Source organism: Heliangelus exortis, chromosome 27, assembly GCF_036169615.1.
Source record: "Heliangelus exortis chromosome 27, bHelExo1.hap1, whole genome shotgun sequence".
In the NCBI taxonomy this organism is placed as follows: Eukaryota; Metazoa; Chordata; class Aves; order Apodiformes; family Trochilidae; genus Heliangelus; species Heliangelus exortis.
In genome coordinates, this window is record NC_092448.1 from 419,398 (window position 1) to 436,047 (window position 16,650).

The following is a 16,650-nucleotide window of genomic DNA, read 5'->3' on the forward strand; positions in this document are numbered from 1 at the left end:
AGGATAAGATGTCTGTGAGTGAGATGAATTCACTGTGGAAGTATTGACTTTTCATACTTGTGGTGGCCAGATGCACTTACACTTTGCAGAGGAACTGCTGCAGGCTAGAAGTCACGGCAGGGAAGGGATGAGACTGTTTCTTCTCAATGAGGCCCTTTGAAATTCCACTTTTCCTGGAAAAACCTCCTCAGAGCTTGCTTCGCTTCTGTATTCCTGAGTGTGGAGATGAAGGGGTTCAACGAAGGAGTTACAACTGTGTTAAAGGTATTCACAAGTTTGTTCAGATCCAGGGAGTTCTGGGTTGATGGTTTGACATACTGGAATATGGCAGAGCCATACCAGATTGTGACAACACTCAGGTGGGCAGAGCAAGTGGAAAAGGCTTTTTTCCGGCCATGGGCTGATTGGATTCTCAGGATGGAAGAGATGGTGCATATGTAGGAGACCAGAGTGACCACACAGGTGGCTACCACAACAATTATGGAGATAAGGAAGGTTGCCAGCTCCACAGGCCATGTGTCACTGCAGGAGAGAGCAAGGCAAGAATCTATATCACAGATGGAATGACTGATGACATCTGGCCCACAGAATGTCAGCCTGGCTGTCAGAAAGGCCAGTGGTGAGATGGCCAGAAAACCTCCCAGCCAAGAGCTGAGCACCAACCAAGCAGAGAGGACACTGTTCATGAGGGAGCTGTATCTCAGGGGGTAACGTATGGCCAAGTAGTGGTCATAGGCCATGGCAGACAGGAGAAAACACTCAGTGGAGACTAAAGAGAGAAGAGAGAACAACTGGAGAATGCAGACACTGAAGGAGATGGTCTGGCTTGTCCCCAGCATGACTCCAATGGCTTTGGGAACAACTCCTGTAGCGTACCAGATCTCCAGAAAGGAGACATTACAGAGGAAAAAAGTACACTGGGGTATGGAGGTTCCTGTTATCCACACGAGGGCTATGATGGATGTGTTGCCTGTGACTGTCAGGGAGTACGTCAGTGCAAACACCACCACAAGGGAGACTCAGAAATGCCATGTCCCTGGGAAGCCAAGAAGGATGAATTCTTCCACGCTTGTCCCATTTGCCATGTCCTCCCGAGTGTTGAGGTCCATCTGAAAAGACAAGAAAGCTTCTGTGGGAGACTGCATCCCTGTGCTGGTCCTTCAGATGCTACAAGTAGTAAAACAAAGGCATCATCCCTGCAGAAGTAGCTGGGGCAGAGTATGGGAAAGCAGCATCTACCCTAAGCTAAAATTGTTAGGGAAATCCTTCACTGCAGAGATGTGGTTAGACAAATGGATCTGACCCTCAAGATCAGACACACAACATCAGAGAAAGCTGGAGAGTCATTTATCAGATCAAACACAGGCACCTCCTTTAGAACATGGTGAGTGTTATAAATGACCGAGACTCAATATTCTGTTAATGGTTTAATTTGATTAATAAAGTTGCAATAAGCAAAACAGCACTGGGTGCATGGGGAGTCTTCGCTCCATTCACACACACACCTCTAAAACTCTGGAATTACCTTTTATTGATTACAATTCTATGATTATTCAAAAGGAGGCGCGTTTACATACATATTCATAGGATTACATCATATCATTTTAATATTCATAGTAGGCGGAGTCTGGGCGGAGTCTTCTTTTGGAGAGATATCCGGGGGTTGTCAGGGGGTCTTTGGATGAAATAAGAGGTCTTCCTCAGGCTTGAACTTTTTGCCTTTCTTGATTTCACTGATTTCATTATGTTGTTACAAGGCGATATCAGACCCTAGCCATAACTTTCCCCTTATCTGCTGGTTGTGACATCTTTTTGTTCTTTTTGTGCAGATGTTCACATTCCTTTGGTGCCTCGTTAGCCTTGGCAGTGTCTTGTTTTAAGAACAGGACCTACACTTTTAATTATCTTCGAGACAGAAGTTAGCTTTGTTAGGGCCTTGTTTTCTTCACAGTGGAAAATTATGTGCCTTAACTGCTTTGTCTAGCCCCATATTCACTCCTTTCTCTGTTTAATTCTTTTCCTGAATTTTACTGGTTAGGAATACAAATTCACTAACATATATTACAATCATATATTACAGTGACTTCAATCCTTCTGTGACATGAAAATCCCATTCAGGAAATTATGGACAGCAGAACTGTGGCTGAGAGTCTCCATCTATGTGAAAGGAAGTTTCAGTGAGGAAGGGAATATCAAAGCTGCACTTTTCAGGGCAGCCAATACTGAGTTGTGATTTCAGCAATTGAGTCAGAGGGATCAAAAAACCTTCAGGACATCTTGGCACTTTGAGAGATTTTCTCATCTCTTTTACTACAGTTTACCACAGTGGCTTCTGACTGAGAAGGCAGTGTCATGATGCAGCAGACTAGTATGACAGTCATGATTCAAAGACTCATGGTCTTGTATTTTTGCTGTTTTCCAAGTCTCAGCAAAGGAAGCTTTTGCAAAATCCTCCATTTCCTCCACTGATGTCTGCCCCTCTGCATACCTTGAGGGGTAGGATTCACCTTTTTCTAATTTTGCCATCTCAGAGCCAGCGCAAGGACTGACCAAGTTGAAAGACTGACAATGAAAAACTCCAGTCTCAGCTTCTCAGCTTCCTCTCCTCCTTTCTCAAGAGACAGATGTAAGGCACAAGTAAGGCAGGTCTCATATCACCTTACATACATAGCCAAAAGCTTTTTAGAATGGCCAGGTTCTCTCTGAGGACAAAGGCAGAAGCCTAGCAATCAGCTGCGAAGGATAAATTGGACATATCAACTTGGCAAAGTTATCCATGAATCAGTGGTTGAAGGAAAAATCCTCTGAGCTGATTTCATCAGGGTACAGTCTATGCCCTCCTTGAAGACAGATGGAGCTGAAGCATCATATAAGGATCCCTTTTTCTCTTATCTCACTTAGCAATTCATACTAGAAATGTCTTGTGACTAAAGAGCGGAGAAATTCCCCTTTATCTGCATCTCCTTAGAGGTGCAATGCACTGGGATTCTATACTAGAGGTCTTGGGCAGGCTTCACTCACACACTAAGTTTACCTCCACACAGGGATAGCACACATCAGAGAGGCAGTAACATCATTAGCGCAAAAACATCCCCGCACCCACATCATGGGCACATTGAAGCTCAAACTGGCCACACTGAGGAGATGGTTTCTGTTTTCTTTCTGTGTGCCACAGGGAGTTTGATGTCAGGGGGATCTCCTGGGCTTGTGGTCTCTCTTTGCACAATTAAAGACAGCAACTCAGTTCCCTAAAGGGGCTGTCAGGCTCAGTGTTTGTCTCCTGCCTGCAGCTGCGGTGTGTGAAACTTGACAGGGACTCAGTGCTCTCTTGTGTAGCCATTTGCTGCCAGGTAGGAGATGTCTGAAATAGCAGTGTCCCAAGAGGCTGGAAGTGTTAATATTTGGCTCTGGATGCTAGCATGGTCTTGAAATTAAAGGCAGATATGAACACAGACAGAATACAGAGGGACTGTTCCATTTCAGAGCCCCAAATTGCAGCTTAATTCTAAGTCTTCAGTTTCCATTGAAGTGAAGATCTAAGTAAGGAACTAAGTGCCAATTAAGGCAACAGATGAGTAGGGGGATATTGATCTCCTCTGTCTCCAGAACAGATGCCTCCAGGTAAGATGCTCATCATTGTTCCATTGATCATCAGGGGACAGAAACAGGCACTGTCAAACCTCTGTTTAGCTCATTCAAAAGATGCTGTCTCCCACAAATAAGGCAATTTGTGCCTTAGAAGCACTTATTTTGCTTCTGTTGACACTCAGGATAAAGCAGACAGCTGGCTGAAACAGAAAATACACACACACAAATCTAGACTTCTAGGCTTACAGCCATCTCTCCAGGTGAGATTCTGCTTTCTTCTCATCTGCTGATGGAGGGGTTTTTGTCTTTTCCCACCTGTTGTTCTTTTGTTCTTTTCTCTTGCTCTGGAACAAGGGTAGATCAGATTCTCAAGTGTCAGCACTTCTTAGTAAACAGCACTGCAAGCCCAGGGGCTACTTCTGAGATAGTATCCAGCAGGGACATCAGTCCTGGACAAACCTGGATGTTCACTTTAACTTGACCCCATGGGATGTCTGAACAAGTCCAGAGCTTCACCAAGGGTTTCAGCTGGACTCTTGTTCTCATTTGGATCTCAGGTGTCATGGTTTAATGCTGGGACAGCAAATCACAGAATGACAGATACACTATTAATCCCCCACCCCTCCCTGATAAAGGAAGGAGAGAGAATAAGGGAGAAAAACTTATGGGCTGGAAACTAAACTACACAGCTTTAATGAAACAGTAATGATAAAAAGGAAAAAAAAAATTGAATATATTCCAATATACAAAAAAATGATACCATGTGCCTCCCTCCTCTCCCCTCCAGTAACACTCATGTCACCACTGAAGCTGCAGGGCAGCCCTGGGAAAGTCCAGGCTGGGCCCCTGGAGTCAGCAGTAGTCAGGAGCTAGGGGCAGGAACACATAGATTCAGGCTGGCATGGATCAGAACAGGCAGAGGAATGGATGGAATCCTCCCAGGATGCCAAAGCAAACAGGGACAGAGGAAGAAGGGCTGAAGGGAAGAGGAAAGGGTGAAGGTGAGGGCACTTGACCCTTGCAATCCCTCAAATTTATGCCAAGTATGAGTTGTATGGGATGGAATACTATGTTTAGTCAATTCTGGTCACCATTCCTGTCTGCTCCTCCCTAAAGGTGGGTTGCAGGTGTGACCCCTTTACTCCCTGCCTCTTTCTGGAGCTCAAGATGATCCTCAGAAGCAAGCAGTGGCCTTGGTTCCTCAGACCATTCTCTAGCAGTAACTATAAACATTGAGCATTATCAGTCCTAGAAGCAGACACTGAGAAACTTGCTGTTGATTTCAGCAAGTGCCTCTACTCTATGAGAGATTTAGCTGAAAGAAAAATTACAAAACTCTAGAGCAAAAAAAAAAAAGTGTGGGCAGGAGATTCACCTCATATGTTGTAAAGGCCACTGATGTCTGCCTGGGGCACTGTTTTGGGGGGTTTTCTGGTTCTGTTGACAAGAAGTGGCTCAGCTCCTCCATTTCACCATATCCCTCCTAACAGTGTTCCCAGGAAAAATTCTGCTGGCTGTTTTTTCTTGCTTCTGTTCAACACCAAGGAGGGTTCATGGGTGAGGGATGCGATGCAGCATCCTTTTCAGATCTCAGAAAGAAAGACCTGGCAGGACACAACATAGTAAACTGGCTGTTTCAGTAAGGTAGACTAAATGGAGCAGTACAGACAGTGAGTGAACCTTACATCCCTTCAGATGGTGGGATGTGGGAACCCTGCACTTGTTAAGCATCAGAACAACACAGGCAGACTTCACAGAGAAACTCAGTATCTCAGTGGAGAACATCTGCTTCTCTCCCATGACAAGGTGCTTTTCATTTAATGTTTCCCAAAAGAAAGCACGTCCTCTTGAATACTGGAAAGATATTTCTGCCCTAATGCCCATGTGCAGCACAGGATGACACAGCCACTCCAGCACATTCTGTTCCACTCATGCTGGGGCTCAGTCCTCTCAGCAAGGCCCAGCAGAGCAGATGTGTCTTGGCCAAAACCAGTGACTCCTTGGAGATGGTGTTTTCCTTAGGGTACGGTCTCTCTGGATACCCAAAACTGCGACCTGGGAGACACGGGGAGAGGATCCGGGGCTGCGGGAGAGACGGAACCGCGGCGGGCGGGGTCCGGAGTGTGGCGCGGGGGGACAGCCCCGAGTGGGACCGCCAGGGGGCGCTGCCGCTCCGCTCAGCCCCGCAGTGGCCCCGGGGATGGCGGATTTTTTCTGCAGGGAAGCGTTTGTCCCAGACACACTGGAGACAGTCAGAGCCACTCGGATGCTGAGGAGACTGGAGCAACTCTCACATAGTGATGGGCTGAGCTGGGACTCTTCAGCACCAACGAGTTTCAGGGGGGTTCTCATCAAAGTGTACAAATATCTGAAGGGTGTAAAGATTGTAAAGCCACAATGCTCTCTGTGGTGACAGAAGAGAGCATGGGCAAAAAGCGAAATGAAGAAGATTCTCTGAACACCAAGAACCACTTCGTCTCTGTGAGGGTGAGAAAGCACTGGTAAGAGATGCCCAGAGAGGCTGTGGAGTCTCCATCCTGGGTGCAGTCAAATATTATCAAGACTCCATCAGGGACAACTTGTGTATGGAGACAGAAACATCAGTGAAGGAGAGGCTCCCAGGGAAGTGGCCCTGGGGTCAGCAGGATGGTTGCATGTTGAGGACTATGGCTCTGTTACTTCCTTTATTAGAAATGCAGAAAGTCTCGTCTTACAGTACGTGGTGCAGAACCTCCACAGCCCCACCACTATGGAGATGTTCAGAACGTCATTGGTCACAGAGCCAATGACGTTCTGAACATCTCCATAGTGGTGGGGCTGTAACCCACCGAGTAAATGAGTGTTACTACTGCAGGAGGGAGAAACCCAGGAGCTTTTCAAGAACAGATCATTCCTCTTCCCCACTTGTCCCTTTGCTGCCCCAACAGCATTGTTTCTGGCAGCTCTGTTATCTCAGGGCTGGGAGGTGTTTTTCTGACTCTCACTCCACAAACAGGAAGGTTGGTCTCAACATGCACCTCAGGTACCTCATCCTCACTGCCTTCTTGGGGCAGCCACTGGGTAAGTCCTCCCTTTCCCTCAGAGTTCTGACCTTCTACCCATAACAACTTCTGCTCTACATCTCCCCTGGACTCAGGGCTTTCATGCAGAGCAAAGGACAGGGAGCCTTCTCCATCAGGGTTTTGCATCCACTTATTATTTGCTTTCCAGAGGCTTTCTCTGCAGAACCACTGATCTTCACTTTCTTCCAGGCACCATGGGGCAGACCACCGTCACCCAGCAAGAAGGAGAAATCATAATACAGGAAGGAGGCACCTTTCAGACCACATGCATGTACCAGATTTCTAACTTTGGAAGTTTGCAGTGGTACCAGCAGAGGAGAGGCCAAGCTCCCCAGCTGGTCTCGTTTCAGGCAGCAGCTGGCTCCAAGCCCAGAGGCCGTCTCACCACCTTGCTGAATACCACGGGGAAATACAGCCTCCTGCAGCTGGAGGAGGTCGAGGGCTCTGACAGCGCCTTGTACCTCTGTGCTGTGGGTGACACCCTGGTGCAGGGAGCTTCCTTGGCTGTGCAACAACCCGGGGGAGGGAGGGGCTGTGTCTGTGCAAGGCTGAGCTGTGCAAGGCTCAGCTCTCCCCTGGCAGCGCTGCTTCTCCTTTGGCCCAGGTGAACGACCTGGAACTTGGCCTTGTTTGACCTCATACAGTTGGCATCCTCCCAGTGACCCAGCCTGTTCAGATCCCTTTGCAGAGCCTTCCTGCCCTACACGCAGATGAACGCAGCTGCCAAATTTTGTGTCTTCTGCAAGCTGCCTGAGGATGCCAGGGATCCCATCCTACAGATGGTTTCTAAAAATATGAGACAGAACTGTCCCCAGCGCAGACCCCTTGGAACATCACTTGTGACCAGCTGCACACTGGATTGAACTCCCTTCACCGCAACATTTTGGCCACAGACCACGTTGCCCCAACCACCCATTGCTCTGTGAATGGGCAACCACCTCCATGTTCTCTCAAATCCTTCCATCCCAGAGCAACACCTTTCTCCATTCACAGCTCAGGGAGTGTCCACAGAGGGAAGGACCACATGGAGGCCAGGCTTGAATGCAGCACAACTCTAATGAGAGCAAAGAGGGAAAATAAGTCACTCCAACTGGAAGTGCATAGAGCTCCCAGACAACAGTGCATAGAGCTCCCAGACAAGCCAAGAGTCTGCTGCTTGCCCTTAGAGGGAGAGGAGAGAGATGGTCCCCACCAGGCTGGCTTTGGTGGGACCTGGCTGCTAAAGGAAAGCAAAGCAAAGCAAGAAAAGGCAAACAAAGGCAACGCCACTCAGCTATATGGGAAACAGCTCTGAAAAGTCTTGATCTTCTGTCCAGTGCCATATTCTGAGTTCATTGGTGTGTCTCCTTGGGGCTTTTTGAGCATCTTTATCTTAACCTTCTGCCATAGTAGTGGTTGGAAATGCCAGAGAGGTCACAGCAGCCGGAGCTGATGGGCACTCCATCACAGCTGAGGATGCTGCCAACAGCAGCAGAGGTGGAGGAGCCCACCCTGGTGTTCTGTGGGAAGGAGCTGAGGATGGGTCCGGGCAGGGTCACAATCACAGCAGGAGGCTCAATGGCAACAGTGGAGCTCTGGCACTGCCTGACACAGGGCTCACTGCAGCTGTTGGCCAGAGGGGTTGGGTCACAGGGTCGGCATGGCAGGCATGGGTTGTAGCAGGACGTGTCCTGGGGCTGGAGGTGCACCTGGGAGAGAGTAGAAGTGTAAAAGGAGGAAGCAGAGCACAAGGTCAAATAAGAGGCAGCCTGATTAACCTGTCACAAAGGGGAGCTGGAGTTTTGGCAAGATGTCACAAAGTTTTTATTGCCCAATACGGAGCAGCCTGGTCCAGAGAGGCTCTCTACAAATTTCAGCCATGTCCCAGACTCTCTAAGTAGAGCTTTTCCCCACTTTTCTCTGTCAGGAAAGATACAAGCCCCAGCACCAGGCAAAGGAAATCTAAGCTAAGCTATACATTGAAGAGAAATCTCACTCTGGAAGAGGAGGAGAAGGGCTTCCGACTCACCTGATTCTGAAGGAGGAGGTGGCAGCAGAAGGGAATGAGAGAGTGGAGACTTGGGCAGCCTTTTATATTCGCTCTTCATAGCTGCAGGACCAGAGGCACCCTTAGCATAGGTAACAATTTCCTGACAAGCTCATCTTGGATGCAAACCATTACAGCTAATGATATGGGCTGTGCTTGGGTTTCCAATACTGCTGCCTTTTCATTTCCAGGTATGAGTCATGGCCATATCCAAATTAAGGCTTCTTACTAACAATGGGATGGAAGTTTCTGGAGCAGGATTTCAACCATGCAGACAGAAGACTCACCTCAAGTGCTGGAAAGGTCCAGACAGGGAAGTGACATCAGCTTTAGTTTCTCAGGTGGAGCTGTTTGAAGTGTTATTGTCAGATGGAATTTCCAGCATCCCTGAAGTGGACACCATGGGCTGCCATCCATGAGAACATGCCATGGCCTTCTTTCTCCCTCTCCTCTGCTCACCCCAATGGTCTCTTGCTCTTTTTCCCTTGCTGTTGCCTCCCCAGGTGTATGTGCTGTACTTCTCCATTTTGATCCCAGCCCGCCTAACAGTGCCCTGTGTGCAGGAGAAGCCTCAGCGTAGACCATGGTTCATGGTATTCCTGTGTGTGTTCTTGTCACGTGAGTACCTGTAAGCAGCCAGGTTTGTGTGGATGCACATGGGAGCACAGATTTGTGGAGTATTCCATGCTGGTGTGAATGAGCCTGTGTGAGAGTGTCCGTGTGTGTCCCTGATCATGAGAAAGCATGCTGCTCATGGCAGGGACACTCTCCACTGCTCCCTCCATGAGCACCACAGAGCAGCAGGTTCCCAGGGCTGAAAGGATCCTGATTGCACCTGAGTGGTGGTGGCAGCATCCTGCTAGACATCTGTCCAGGGAAGAGGCACTGAAATGCAGCCCCTGCCTCCTGAGCCCTCCTTTTTCTGACCCTCCTAAGCTCAAACTCTTCTGCTGATGATGATTTCAGGCTGCAACAAGTGTGATTTCACTCCAGTTTGGATCCTTAGTTTAATTTCATGGAACACTCTTGGCAGGGGCTCAGCATGTCTGGCAGACGCCCCTCCCTGCCTCTCCAGGCCAGGACACAGCTGCTTACTCCAGCAACAGGGATCTCAAAAGGATGGGAACTGCTTTATGGGTGAGGAGAAAGGCTGAGGAATCCTGCTGACCATGTGCTGGCCATCCCAGAGTGGATCTGCTTCCAGTGCAGTGTTGGTGGTGTCAGGAGTGGGACACAGGCCTCTCTCATGTCCCTGTCAACACCAAATGAAACTGTGCACTTCATCAGCCTGGTGCTGAGCCAGGCAGGGGCTGAGACCTTGCAGGTAATGAATGAAAGGATTAAGGTCTGGCATGTTGCTTTGCTCTTAGTGAAAGGAGAGACCCTTTGTCTACAAAGGGAAACCCAAAGACCTGATGGCTGCTTTATAAGTGACCTGCAAGGACCTTCATGCCACACATTAGAGTCTCAGTCTTCGTGCCCAGCAACTGCCTCTTGGTGGGCTGGGATGCTGCATTCAAAATTGCATCACTCAAAGCCTTCTGCTGTCCCCGTAGGGTGTCCAGAACAGACTCTCCGAGGTGAGTAAAAGTTCCTGAGCCCATCTCTCCTCCTGAATGTTTGACTGCCTTGGCTTAGCTCCAGTTTCAAGACAGTGAAGCCAAGGTTTCCCTCCTTCCCTCCTTTGACAGTGCGATCACTTCCAGGAAGCCCTGATTACTTCACTGTGGAGCTGCTGAGGCGAGGGGAGGAGAGAGTGGGAGGGAGGATAGAGGAAGGCTGAAAAGGAAGGGGAGGAGAGAAGGAGGGAGGGGGGGTAGTGTGGGAGCTTCACAGTGTGATCCAGGAGCAGGGACTGGCAAGGGACTGGCAAGGGACCGGAACACCCAGTCTGCAGAGCGTCAGGATGAGGCTGTGCTGGGGTGACTGTCTGGCAGGGCTGATCATGGTGTTCTTGGGTGCGTGGATTATGTACATGGTGCTGTGGTGCCATAGGGTGACTACATGGGTTCAGCGCTGGACCTTGGACATCCCACAGCCACTCTTACTCCTTCCCCATGCTTATTCCTTTTCCGTCCTCCCTTCTGCAGTCATGACTTCTGTCCTCAATGAGGTCACTCGCTCCCAGCTTACCTTTCTCACTCAGTTGCTCCATTTCTGTACCCATCACTCCATCCACCCATCTATTCCTCCCAGCCAACCTCTTTCCCTCATTCCCATCTCCTTCACTCTGACTGTCCTTCCATAAATCCCTCATACTTTCTCATCTCCAACCAACCACTCTCAGAAAAATTATCTATCCCTACTTTGTTCTAAGAACACAACCCCATTGTCTCTGAGCCATCTTCTTCTCTCATCACCTGCTGCATATTTCCTGCTGAAGCAAAGTGATTCTTCTTCTCTCCTTGGCAGTGGCTGTGGGCAGAGCCGAGATGCAGCAGGAGCCACGAGCAGAGACCACCGAGGGCACCGCCATCAGCATCCACTGCTCACACCCCAACCTCCAGTCTTTTGAATACATCCACTGGTACCGTCAGTTCCCGGGCCACGGACCGGCATTCATCGCACTCGGTCACAAAGGCTCCAAAGAGCTGTCGGCCCCGCCGGGGCGGCTGTCGGTGGCGGCAGACCGCCGTTCCAGCGCTCTGTGGCTCTCCGGGCCCCGGCGCGAGGACGCGGCGGTGTATTACTGTGCCGTGGGAGACACGGGGAGAGGAACCGGGGCTGCGGCCGCACAAGAACCGCGGCGGGCGGGGCCGGGAGTGTGGGGCGGGGGGACAGCTCCGGGCGGGACCGCCAGGGGGCGCTGCCGCTCCGCTCGGCCCGGAGTCCCGGGGGGTTCCCCCGCCCCATCCGCACCGGCACCGGCACCTGACACCGGCACCCGACACCGGCATTAGCACCATTCGCCCTCTCTTGGCACGCAGACAGAAATCCCCCATCACACTGGTAACGGCCTCCCCAGCGGGGCAGGAATGGGCCCGGGGCGCTGTCGGTGTTCGGCCGTGCCCGGGAAGGAGCAGTTGCAGCTCTGCACAGGGAGGCGTCCAGCAGAGAGCTTCCTGCCCACGGGCAGCCGGGAGGCCCTCGCTCCTCACCCAGGGACTGCAGATCTCTTTCACACCACCCTTAGAACAGAAAAAACAACCGTTGTAGTGCTAATTAAAGCCGTTGTACTGAAACCACAACCAAAAGTTGTTTCTTTCTGGTAACTTTCTTAATAGGCTCAGATACGTAATTACAGGTGGAATCCTCCAGCTCCACAGGCCTCTTCATGCTTCATCCTGTTGGTGCTGAAAAGGCATCCTGTAGAGCTGGCAGCTTTGCTTCAGCAGCCACATGAGAAGGAGAAGGGGATAATGATTGCCACAGAGACTTGCATGAATCTCCCAACAGTGGCTGGTGCTTGGGACACAGAGCTTGTTGCACAAAATTCCCCTTATCCTCACACTGAGATTGTTTGGTGTTGGAGCCAAGCCCAGGAAATAGGACATTAAGTATGATCTGGACACTTGCTGAGGGACACAGCTGAGTCCCCAGTTCAGACCTCAGGAGTGACCCACAAAGAGATCCGCTCAGTTGCCCTACAGGGCTGAAGATCTGATATGAGTGAGATATGGAAATATGCCTCTGGGTATGAGGTCCTGGGCCCAGACAGTCCCCATCCAAGCCTGTGTAGCTGCAGGAGCTGACATAGCTCTGGAACTTTTCGCAGGCTTCAGAGGCAGAGAGGAAAAGTTCAGGTCTCTCCCCTGCCTCAGCTGGAGACTTGTTGTGGCAGCTCCTGTTGTATTGTAACATGGCAGGTCTACAGTCCTTGGAGAGCAGAGGGCAGCCTACCATCCCTCTGCCATGGCCTCAAATAACCCTGAAGTCCCTGTGGGAGTCACATTGTGAATGGGGGCTGCTATGGTACTAACTTGCTTCCTGCAGTCCCTGCAAGCTAGGTGAGCAAAGGGCTCTGGGTGAGACGAGGCAGAGGAGCCCTCCTTCAGTCAGCAGACAGCAGAAGACATTACAGTCAGGTAGCCCTTTTCCTTACCTTGGTTCTGGGGTTCTGGGTCCCAGGGTGGGACAAGGTGGTTCTGGGAAGTTTGGGTAGGTACAGGGACACAGGGAGACTGCCTGTACAATAGAGAGCTGTGCTGCCATGTCCTTTCCCTGCCAGAGTGCAGGAGTGTGTCTGTCCCTCTGCAGCAGCTGCTCTTTACAGGAATGTTTCTCTTCAGGTGCCTGCTCTATGGCCAGAGGAGAAGGGAGAGAACATGTGACATGTGAGCTCAGGCATCTCACTGTGTGCCTGCTCCTCTTTCCATCCAGACAGTCCCAGGCATAGGTGGACAAGGGTGGGTGCAGAGGTTCCTTCTCAATCTCTGGCAGAGCTGGGTGCAGGGCTGTGTAGCTGGCTGGCTGGTTGGTGTCAGGGGAAGTTTGTGAGGGATGTCTGTCCCTCTGATGGACTGGAATCATGAGTCTGTTAACTCTCTAGAGAGTCTGCTTGTGGTAGAGGTTGGGGGACAGACCCAAAGAAGCCTGTCTGGAGCACCAGGGAGAGAGTTGTGCTCCACCCTCAGGGCTCCACCCTGTTGTTTGAGGACTCTTTGATCTGGCAGAAGAAGAGGTGAAGTTGCAAGCATCAGGTCTCTCATTCTGTGAGGTCCTTGGACCCCAAGGGAGAACATGACATGGTCCTGATTTTCCTGGCAGCCCTGGTGGGACTGGCAGACCTTGGTGAGTTGTGAATTGCAGGCTGGGGGAATGAGGCAAGAGTTTGTGCAGTTGGTGGTGGAAGGCAGGAGACATGAGTGCTGACTCCCCGAGGGACCTGGGAGTGTTTCTCTGGGGAGAGCAGAGGCTGCAGAAAAGTGCTGCAAATAATCTGGGAAACGTCAAGAGTAATGGGCATCAGAGGAGGAATAAGATCCCACCTTAAATTTGCAGACACTGAGGACTCCTGAATGTGATACTGCTGTGTGTGAACAGAGTAAGATGCTAGGGAACAGACTGACACAGTGTGTAGGGGCTTCTCTGCTAGATGTGTTAGAGACAATGCTTCCAGTCTCTGTAGGGATGGTCTCAAAACTTGGGGAATAGAGAAGGCTGAATGGGTGCAAGAAGAGCTGAAATGCCACATCAGGGCAGGGCAAGGGCAGAGGATGCTGTGTGCCCCGTGGAGGAACTGTTGTGGCAAGAAGATATGGTCAGAGGTGGGAGAGGAACAGCTCAGGAGTGCTGCTGCTGAAAAAGAGAGCAGTCTATAAGAGAGACAGATGTGGAGACAATCAGTGAATCAGAAGACCAATGGGCATGGCTGCAAAGCAAGATGATGCAGGGGTGAGAAGTGGGAAGATCCTGAAGACAGAAGGGTGCAGGGACACACAGCTCAGTCTTTCAGAGTCCAGGAAAAGAGAGATGGGAAGTGGGGACAGGGAGCAATCTGGTGAAGTGACAGGTGGAAGGGGACAGAGGCAAGCTAAGCTGAAAGCTGTTTCTGGCCTTACAGGTCATGCCCAAAAGGACTTTGTGGTCCAGTCTCCAGCAGAAATGACCATCCAGGTGGGACACAATGCAACTCTGCACTGCAATTTCTCCACCAGCTTTTCCAATCCCTGTATCTTCTGGTACCAGCAATTCCTCTACCAGTCCCCTCAAATGCTGCTGTGGGTGGATAAGTGGAAACCTCAGATGGATTCGGGGAGGTTCTCCTCTGTGCTCTCTGCAGAGGACTCCCAGGTGCTTCTGCATGTGCAGGATGTGGAGCTCCAGGACAGCGCTGCCTATTTCTGTGCACTGAGCCCACACTGGTGCCCACAGCTTGCAGCACTGCACAGAAAGGTGTTGGGTGCTCTGAGGAGCAGTTCCCTCCCTGCTTGCCTGTAGCTCAATGCTCAGCCTGCCCAACAGTGGCACCTGGGGCTGTGGTGATGCTGGGCCTCTACCTCCCCAGCCTGTGCTGCTGTGAAGCACACACCAGTGGGACTTTACAGCTTTCTCTATATCCAGGGTTTTGATGATAAAAAGAGGCCTAGAATCTTGACTTGAGGCAGGTTCTTTGGAGGCTACACCATAAGCAAGGTAAATCAATATTATAAATGCCCCACTGGTGCCCTGTGCCTGGCTGCAGGTCTCAGAGCCAGGTGCCTAGGACAGGTGGACATAGAACCAACTCCAGAACCACCACTGCTTCCAGAAGAGACAGGTAGTCATTCATTTTGGACTCAATCATCTCCCTTGTTGTGAACATCAGAGAGGCACCAGCATCATTAGCACAAAACCATCCCCACATTCCCTCCCTGACACACTGCATTAGTGTTGGACATGACAGTCATCTTTTGTGGTGAAAGGAAGACTTATCCATGCTTGCCATCAGGGTGAGCTCTCTGCCTGCTCTTGACTACCTTCCACAGGGATATGGGGTTTGACCTTGAGATGGAGCTGCCTGGAAGTCTAAGTAGGTGCAGACTTACTGCTCAGTGAAGATGGGGACATGGTGACAAATGATGATACAGAAAAGACTGAAGTACTCACTATCTATTTCCCCTCAGTTTTTATGGGTAAGGATTCTCCTCAGGTGTATCACATCCCTGAAACTCCCCAGAGACTCTCTGGGAGTGAAGCAAAACCCGCTGTAGCAGAATAAAGACTGAGTTCACACTATGTTCTGGACATACACAAATCCATGAGGTCTCTTGGGATGAATGCTAGGGTGTTCAAGAAGCTGACTGGACAGTCTCTACTCAGTCTCTGGAAAGCAGATGGAGCAAATACTCTCAGAACCCTTCTCTAAGTCATGACAGGAAGCAAGGGTGTTGGGAGCAACTGCTATTGGTTTACTGAGGGCAAATTCTGCCTCCCCAGCCTCATGGCTTTCTGTGAGGAAGTGACTGGCACTGTGGGAAAAGGGAGGGGCACTGTCTGGGGGCTCCCTTTATTTTAGCAAGAACTTTCTTACACACATGTATGTCAGCTGTTGGGGAATTGTTATTGTAGCTCTTGAGGCAAATTAAACACTTACTTTTACTGAGATGTGAAAAAAACCAAAAACCAAACCAAACCAAACCAACAAAAAACCCAACCAAACAAAAAACCCCAAAGAATCCAAACAAACAGCCCCCCCTTTCATTTGCATAAAAATGTACACATGTGTTCTCTAGGCAGATGTACACAGACAAAAGCACATCTCTACACACGCCTGTGCCCAAACAGGTCCATGTATTCACACCAGTCACACACATTCATGCTGTTGTGTATGAAAGCACATTTGTGCTCAAACACACACACACAGAGCTGTGGATACAATGGCCAAACACACACACAGATGAGCCAAGGCTGCCATGGCCTTTTCAGACAGTCAGCCTCTCCACATCTCACATATGTGTTGGAAGGATAACATGAAAAGTAGAGAACATCCCCATTGCTGCAGCCCCTCATTGATCAGTGGGTAAGGGTCAAGGCACCCTGCCAGTTGTTTCCTTCACGTCAACAAATGCCAACTCTTGAACCTGCTCAGAGCATCTGTTGAAGCCCTCTGTCAAAAGGTTCATCGGGGGAGTAAGAACAATGTAAACAACAGCCACTCTTGGGTCTTTTGACACTTTTAAATAGCCTCCCATGTAGCTGAAGACACATGGGCCATTGAAACACCACAGCAGTGAAATGGGAAGAATATGTTGAGACATCTATGAGGAGGTGTAAAGGATTTCAGACACACAAGTGAAAAACTCTCATCAACCTTATGGCCTTCAGTCGTTCTGAGGTACACTTCATGACACATAATGTGCTCTTGATGGAGGAGATAGGTGTGGGGATTTCCATCCTTCCACTCCTGCACTTTTTTCATGTCATATGGATGTTAATGCAGAAAACAGGATATGAGACTGTAGTAGTTACCAAGAGGCAGTTCCACGAATCAGAAGGGATAACATTCACATGTGGAAATATCCTCTCTCCCCAGAATATGTCCCAGTTCAGAAA

General features: G+C 50.0%; 1 long non-coding RNA gene and 1 pseudogene across 1 annotated transcript in view; both read right to left on the reverse strand.

The window, feature by feature from the left end:
* The window catches only part of LOC139787951 (uncharacterized), a 540,427-nt gene that overhangs the window by 276,952 nt on the left and 246,825 nt on the right, over positions 1-16,650 (reverse strand). The window lies entirely within an intron of this gene.
* On the reverse strand, positions 144-1,145 carry LOC139787914 (olfactory receptor 6F1-like; annotated as a pseudogene).